At 42.0% G+C, this 7,142-nt stretch overlaps 1 long non-coding RNA gene across 2 annotated transcripts in view; it reads left to right on the top strand.

Moving 5' to 3' along the window:
- Nucleotides 1-6,429, top strand: part of LOC109968858 (uncharacterized) — an 8,098-nt gene extending 1,669 nt beyond the window's left edge. Inside the window, exons 1-5 of one of the 2 annotated variants that reach the window (XR_002276188.1) lie at nucleotides 98-336; nucleotides 674-750; nucleotides 1,255-1,397; nucleotides 5,807-5,903; nucleotides 6,027-6,429. This is a non-coding gene — a long non-coding RNA (uncharacterized LOC109968858). Of the gene's footprint in view, nucleotides 1-97; nucleotides 337-673; nucleotides 751-1,254; nucleotides 1,398-5,806; nucleotides 5,904-6,026 lie in introns of those variants that run through there. The other variant, XR_002276189.1, reaches the window with a different exon arrangement.
- Nucleotides 6,430-7,142: the final 713 nt, after the last annotated feature.

Genomic DNA, 7,142 nt, shown 5'->3' with positions numbered 1-7,142 from the left:
GGCTACGGAAGGCTTAATGTCTGGGACAGTGGGACAGTCTCTGGAGCTGGCGTAACACTCTTTTTGACCAGTCGCAGAAGACTTGTAACCGCTCGGAGATCTCAACTGAAAACCGGAGCACATCGAAGGCCGTGGAGGTTACGGGGAGGGAGGGCGGCGGCGACAGAGGAGCCTCCTCACTCATCTAAAGAAGGAAAGAAAATGACACTGGTAGTAATTATAATGATCTCATCACGAGAGATGTTCTTCAACAGAATCTGAAAACATGACCCTGATGCTCTACTTTGCACTTGTGGATTTTAATGGGGCGACCAACATGCTTTTATCAGTGCGAATGTGAGTACAGTCATTTGGCTGCTGTTCCTGGTTTCTCCTCTTGCTTTGCTATTTTTTCATTTTATTTTATTTAGCTTTTGGTGTTTTCAAAATTTGGTATTTTTTTCATTCTTACTGTCCCTGTAATCATAATGTTCCAATTTTACCTTCATTACAAATTCCCATTTCATGATATTGATTGAATTTGAGTTGAATTTATTTTATTTGCAACCTTATACATTTAAAAATCACATTGTACAGCTTCCTCTTACTTCTGCTTATTTCATGTTCTGTTATCTTTGTCAGAAAAAGACATTTCCCTTTTATTTTTGTGTCATGTGATTTTACTTCATTTTAGGGTGCAGTTATCTTCCATATAATCCAACTTTTTACCTGGTGAAGAGATGAATTAAGCAGGTTGGACAGCTGCAGGAGGTGAGTGCCGGCGCCCTCTGCTGAATGGGAGGATAAACTGACATTTTCTTTGGCTGTTTTCAACCAGTCCACATGAAGTTTAAAGGCCTGAGCATGCACGTAGAGCTGAGAGAGCGACTCATTAACCTGTGGGAGGGACAGACTGTTAACCTACATAGTGAAGCAGCAAGGAACACGCAGAACAGTACATTTCTACAATTATCAAAGTTAGTCCTAGATGTAGAAACGTTACCTTCAGTGAGCTGAGATGGGTAGCAGTGTGATGTATGTGAGGAAGACTGTGAAGTCTGTGCTCCATATCAGCAAAGTTTAGGAGTTCAACATCTGACTGTTGAAAACAAAAATGGAAGCAAAACACAATTTAAAACCTCTAAAGAGAAAAAAGTCAGAGGATGGTCTGTTTTTCATATTACAGTATATAAATTTTATACAAAGCTCCAGCTCAACCAGCTACATCATTACAGTAAAGCTCATCCTCTTGTGCGTGGATGTAACTCCTACCAGGTCGTGGAAGCTCTTGGATAAGTTCTTCAGCCTGTCTACCTGAGCCATCATTAACTTCAGCATGCTGCAGAGGGAGGATGTGTGGGAGGTACGAGAGGATGAATGGACAAACAGCTCAGCCAATAGCAGCAGGTGGAGACAAGGTGCGGAGTCATGGATTACTATAAGGCAGGAAAAAGATACATTTATCAGCTATAATGTTCAGCACAAAATAGGGTCAGCACCCAAATCACTGAGATGTTTCTGCTGATTATGAAGTTACACGCTGCCTACTATCTGCTTGAGAGTAAATCGGTGGTAAACATTCATTTTACAGTCCAATGCCTCCTGAAATCAACCTCGTGTACCTTTAAAAGTACTCCAAAGTCTGGCATGCTTGCTAGGACCGCAGCCTTAAGAGATCAAGGCTGTGGTACTAATTGAGATGCAGTGTGTCATTACAAAAACATCTTCCTGCTCTTCATCATGCAGCTGCAACTCCACATGGTTTAAGAAAGGACAACACAGCTGAGCAACATTCAGCTGTGGTTGCTCAGTGTTTACAGCTGCACGGACAACTACACAGACAGTCCCACAACAGCTGACTCCAGCAGGAAGTGAACCTGCTCAGATTTGTTCCCCTCTCCTTGACCCAGACCCGCCATGTGTGTGAATCAGTTGGGAATCCACAAGGTTGCATGCAAACACACTTTTATTTCTGACCTAAATCAAAGCCACATGACACATTACACGATTAATCATGAGGCAGCAGCAACAAGCTTCTGTGATGCTTCAGTCTGTGTTTGTCTCGACAGTGAGGAAATCATAAACTGTTTTATGAGATGTACGGTACAGTGGCTTCAGAGGATTCAGACCCCTTCATTTTTGTACATTTTTGTTGTAGACTAGGTTTTTAAAATTCTTTTACAAACATATCTAAAACCTGTATTCAGTTTCAGTGTAGGTTGATGTTCAACAATGGCAGATTTATCCATATAAAGTTTAATCTACAACATGGTAAAATGTGCGAGAGTGAAGGAATCTGGAGCCACTGGATTTGCCATAACTACAGCTAACTGTATGAGTAGCAGTTACCCAGGCAAAACAGTGGGACAAAATCAATGTGCATTAACTGTTTTAAGATGGGAAAAGGCTCATTTACCTGAAATAAACAGTTTTATCTGAGCATCACTGCCAGTTAATTCTGACATCAGATATAAATAAGATGCATCCAGTCAGGTTCAGGGAACTGGTTCAGGTTTGAGATGAAAGGTTTGGACAGAAACTGGGTCAGACACTGATTTACTGTTAGCAGCTGAGTGTGTGGGTGTGAGAGGAGGAGGCAGATTTTTGCAGACTGATCATCTACAGATACTAGTTTAAGAGGTCAGATCAGATATGTAACATCTTAGATTTTTATGGTTTGAAGATGACCTGGATGATTTAGGTTCAAGTGGAACATCTGCAACACATACAGAACAGCAAATTAGTGTCTCAGCATAAAATTGTCAGCATAGACATAATGCTGTTGAGTGGGACCAGGGCAGGGGGGGTGGAAATGTTAATGAATAATTCTGGTTTGTGATGTAGTTTTGGACAATGTTTCTGTTGATTAATAATAACCTCAAAAGGTTAGTTGCAGAGATCTGGGAATGTGGTGGCAATGAAAAATAAGTGGGGCAGAACGGAATAAACCAGCCGAAACTAAAATCAAACTGACTCAGTGGTTCGTTGACATCTTGGACATGTGTATCTATAAATTTAAAACCTCTCTTTTTTCCTGGCTTTTGATTACCATGTATATTTTATCCAACTATTTTATTTTAACATGTTTTTAAATTTCTTCATCTATTTTGTTGGTCATTTTATTGGTTTTATTACGTTAGGCCATTTTTCCATCTGTGTTGTGATATAAAACATTTAAATGCGGCTTTAAGTTTTCTAAACTTATTTCTTTTCTGGTGAAAATCGGTGAAATGTTTTGTAGGACCCTGTAATCCTGTTGGATGATTGTCTGAGGACTATTTTTCTTTTAATCTGGGAAAAAGTGTGTGTGTGTGTGTGTTAGAGTGAAGTCAGTGAAACAGCAGAAATGTTTTCTGAGCGTTTGTCAGGGGATGTGCCTCAGTTCCTCCTCCTGTCTTTAATTTACCCTTGGAATCTGTCACCTGTTTGTCTTTTAATCTATCAGTCAATCTGAGAATGCGTTATTCCCTTCAACCCTCTGTGGGTTGGTCTCGAGTTTTCTTCCCAAATACCTAATCAGTGATTATTCAAGGAAATAACACTGTCTGCCTGTAAATCTATACGCTGGTGTAGGCAACTTCAAAAGTCCCATATCCCAGGGCGATAAAGACATGAACTGTCCGTTAACATTAGATCACAGAGAAGGAATGAGAGCTATGCTGTGGGTTTTTTCCCAGCCTGCTCTGGACCTCCTCTTGGAAAAGGAGAGGGGAGCTGGCGGAGCTGACTCAATCTGACTGTGGAGACATCAGTAGCACCTTGGGCTGCGCTCGTCACAGGCAAAACATCCACTTTGTTCCCTTTAAACACTTGTAGTGCTGCTCAGACGCTAACAGTAGTAACCACTTTATGGGTTTGGTCTGAGCAGAGGTCACTATGAGGGAAGTCCCGTCCACTTCTGTACCACTGTCTGATCCATAAAACCTTTTCACTTTTCATGCAGCTTGTCTGCTTGACTGACACAAGCCATGTTAATGTCTAGAAACCGTATTTTCTATTCATTAATAGTCATTTTCCAGAAAAAGAATGAAGCTTTCTGAAAGTTTTTGCTTTGCTCTGGCAAAGTTATCATAACTAAAGGTTCACATACAGGTGTTTTTGTTTTCCTTCAGAGCTTTAAACTATATCTATTGATCTTCAACAGAGGTTTGTTGAAGTCTATTGGTCTTAAAGCTTCAGGAAAAAGTCAGAATGTGGAGACTAATTTAATGTTAAACAGTGTGTGATGTAACCTAGAGGCAGGCTGTGATGGACTAAAAGCTCTTTCTGTGTGTGTCAGAGTTGCCACACGTCAGCTCGGTGTGAAGGTCAGCAGTGAGACGTGTACAAGGACAATGTCTTTGTACAAAGACAGTAAACTGTGCTTTTGTCCCATCTTTTGAACACAAGACAAAAATGTTTACTTTTAATGGGAACTAGCAGCAGCAGAAAATGGTCTGTTTGCACTGGGAGTCAGTTATTAGGCCTGTGAACAGTAAACAGAGGCTGAGAGCAAAAATTCCTCACTGCATGAGGACAGTGAGGAATTTTGACAGATTTTATGTGCTGCAGTTTTTTGTCGCTTCAGTGGATGTTTAGGTTGCATGCTTCATGAGTGAGGGTTTCATCCCCCTTGAATCCCTTGTGGCCCAGTATACACTCGACCAAAGAGTCCTCGCACTCTGTCACTTGTTTTCTTTACTTGTTTATTCCTGTTGAGGATTATGTGGCAGCTGTAGCTTTTCATGACAACAGGAAATACAGCTGCAAAGTAATCTGTTTTTACTAATTAAAATGTCTGGATATTATTACTATCCCAGAATATGGGACCTTCTTGTGTTAAAAACATTAGTCAAACATTGACTTCCAGCCTAGAAACACAGTCTGGTCTGTCTGACAGCATTTCCAGGTCAGACAGGTGTTGAGTTCAGTAATATCTGGAGGTTGAAGTCTTTCGCTTCTCCTGAACATCAGTAACGCTGTATTAGAACCCTAAATGACCACAGCCAGATGTTCACTTGCAGTTTGTTTTTACTCAACTACCCAAAGCGGGACAGTGAATAAGCGGACTCAGGGCTTTCTGCCAGTGCTCCCCATTAAGTCACTTATAATTTCTCTACTTGCAATAAGAGTCATCATAATCGTTTTCCTTCAGCTCAGGGCTCAAACCAGAGATTTGGAACAACTTCATAAGACTGTAGTAAAATGACTGAAGAAGACTTCAGCAAAAATGCTCAGTCAAATGAAAAAGCGTCCCCCAGCAGCACACAGTCATATTTCTGGCAGTGTAAATAGCTGTGACAGCACCACAGCTCATAACCAAATTGCTAAAGAAGCAGAGTGAATGGCCAGACTTTGATGCATGTAACAGATAATTTCATCAGCAAACACGTAGCGTCTTATGCTTCCCCAGCTTCCGTACTAGTTCGTGTCCTCCTTCATTTTGCTGAGTCAGATGCTGCACAGAAACACTGACACAGTGAAAGCCTCATTCCTCAGTCATTTACTTTTACTCTCAAGGACTTTCGGTGAACTTCTGCACAGATGTAAATGACGTCTGGCAGGAAGTGCCCTGCATGTTCAACTTCCAAAATCAACCAAGAAAACGTTATTTGCGTGATGGTACTTTAGCCACTTTTACAAATTAAATTATCATTACTGATATTGGGGGTGCTCCGGGAGTACTGGGTTCGGGGCCCTTTGCTAAGGGCTGTCCGGTTCCTGTATGACCGGAGCAGGAGCTTGGTTCACATTGCCGGCAGTACCCGGTTCCGGATAAGCGGAGGAAAATGGATGGATGGATGGATGGATAGTGATATCGGTGATCCCAATATCTTTTTTATTGCAGTTCCAGGGGGACAGGGACGAACTGGCATCAGCAGTGACTCACTCCCTCTGTGAATCGATCTGTGGTCCTATACAGTGACCGTGCAACCTGCATTACAGTAAGTGCCCTGGTGATGTGCAATGATGGCATCACTGTCTGCCTACCTGACTCATGTGTTTCACCACTCTCACCTCTGCCAGATACACACGTCATGTTTCAATCCTCCTGTTTTTGTAACTAGTCACCAGGTTTCACAACAAAACAGCCATCGACTCACCAGCTCCGTGTCATCCCAGAGTGGAGGAGCCCTGATGCTGACACACTAGGACTCTGTTACCCTTTGTCACGTAGTCTGACATTTTCTAGGATGTGACCCACTGGTGCTGACCAGTAGACGCACAGAGAGCACAGACATCTTCAGCACACAGCTGTAAACGTGTGACGTGAGAGAGGACATCTATTTCACTTCAGTGCAGCTGTGACCATGTTTCCATCAGGCTCATGTCAGGAGCCTTAACGGTCACCCTCCCTCTACCAACGGACAGATTCCAGCTCCATGATGAACGGCTCCAGGTCATTCATAAAGCAGTGTTGACATACAAAACTCATAAGACGGTGAGCTCAACGTAGACTCTGTCATAACCACAGCATTTTTTTCATAAAATCTGATTCTGGCACAACATCATTTCAGACTACAGCTCAACTCATGTTAAATCTTAGAACATTTAGAAATACTGTATGTTTACTGTGTACTAGTGGTTTATTTAAAAGGGATACACTGCCAGTTAGGATGACATGCGGTTTCAATGCTCTTAGTGTAAGCTGCTCTGGATAAAAGCACCTGAAATTTTAATGCAAGTCTGCTGCTGCTGGACACAGTCATACACATACAGTTGACTGGTTGAAACTAACACACACACACACACACACACACACACACACACACACACACTCAGGAGCAGCCAGTCACAGGTTCACCTGACACCAAACAATGTGGTGTTTGTTACATTCAAATGAACATTTAACACTTTAAACTGAAGCTAACAACAAGTCTCATTCATTCATTCATTGTCTCAAACTCTGTCAGATTGTAAGGAAAAGTAGAGCCCACGTGCAGTAGAGCCCCTTCCTCCACACAAACACACAGCCTCCTCCACACATCTTCACTCACTCTCTAAAAGTAACATAGACAAACTTACACTTCATCTTTCTTCTCCCGCTGTAGTAAACAAACCTCCTTCTGGGTCCAGTGTGTGTACTGTACGTTTGTGTGTGTTTGTGTGGACAAAATGTAAAAGTTCCCTTTTATAGCACACACTATGACACATCACCTGAGTCATCAGCCATCGTCGCCATT

Source organism: Monopterus albus, unplaced genomic scaffold (assembly GCF_001952655.1).
Source record: "Monopterus albus unplaced genomic scaffold, M_albus_1.0 scaffold165.1, whole genome shotgun sequence".
NCBI classification, from domain to species: Eukaryota; Metazoa; Chordata; class Actinopteri; order Synbranchiformes; family Synbranchidae; genus Monopterus; species Monopterus albus.
Note: the sequence above shows the minus strand (reverse complement) of the source record. Positions and strands in the feature narration are given on the sequence as shown.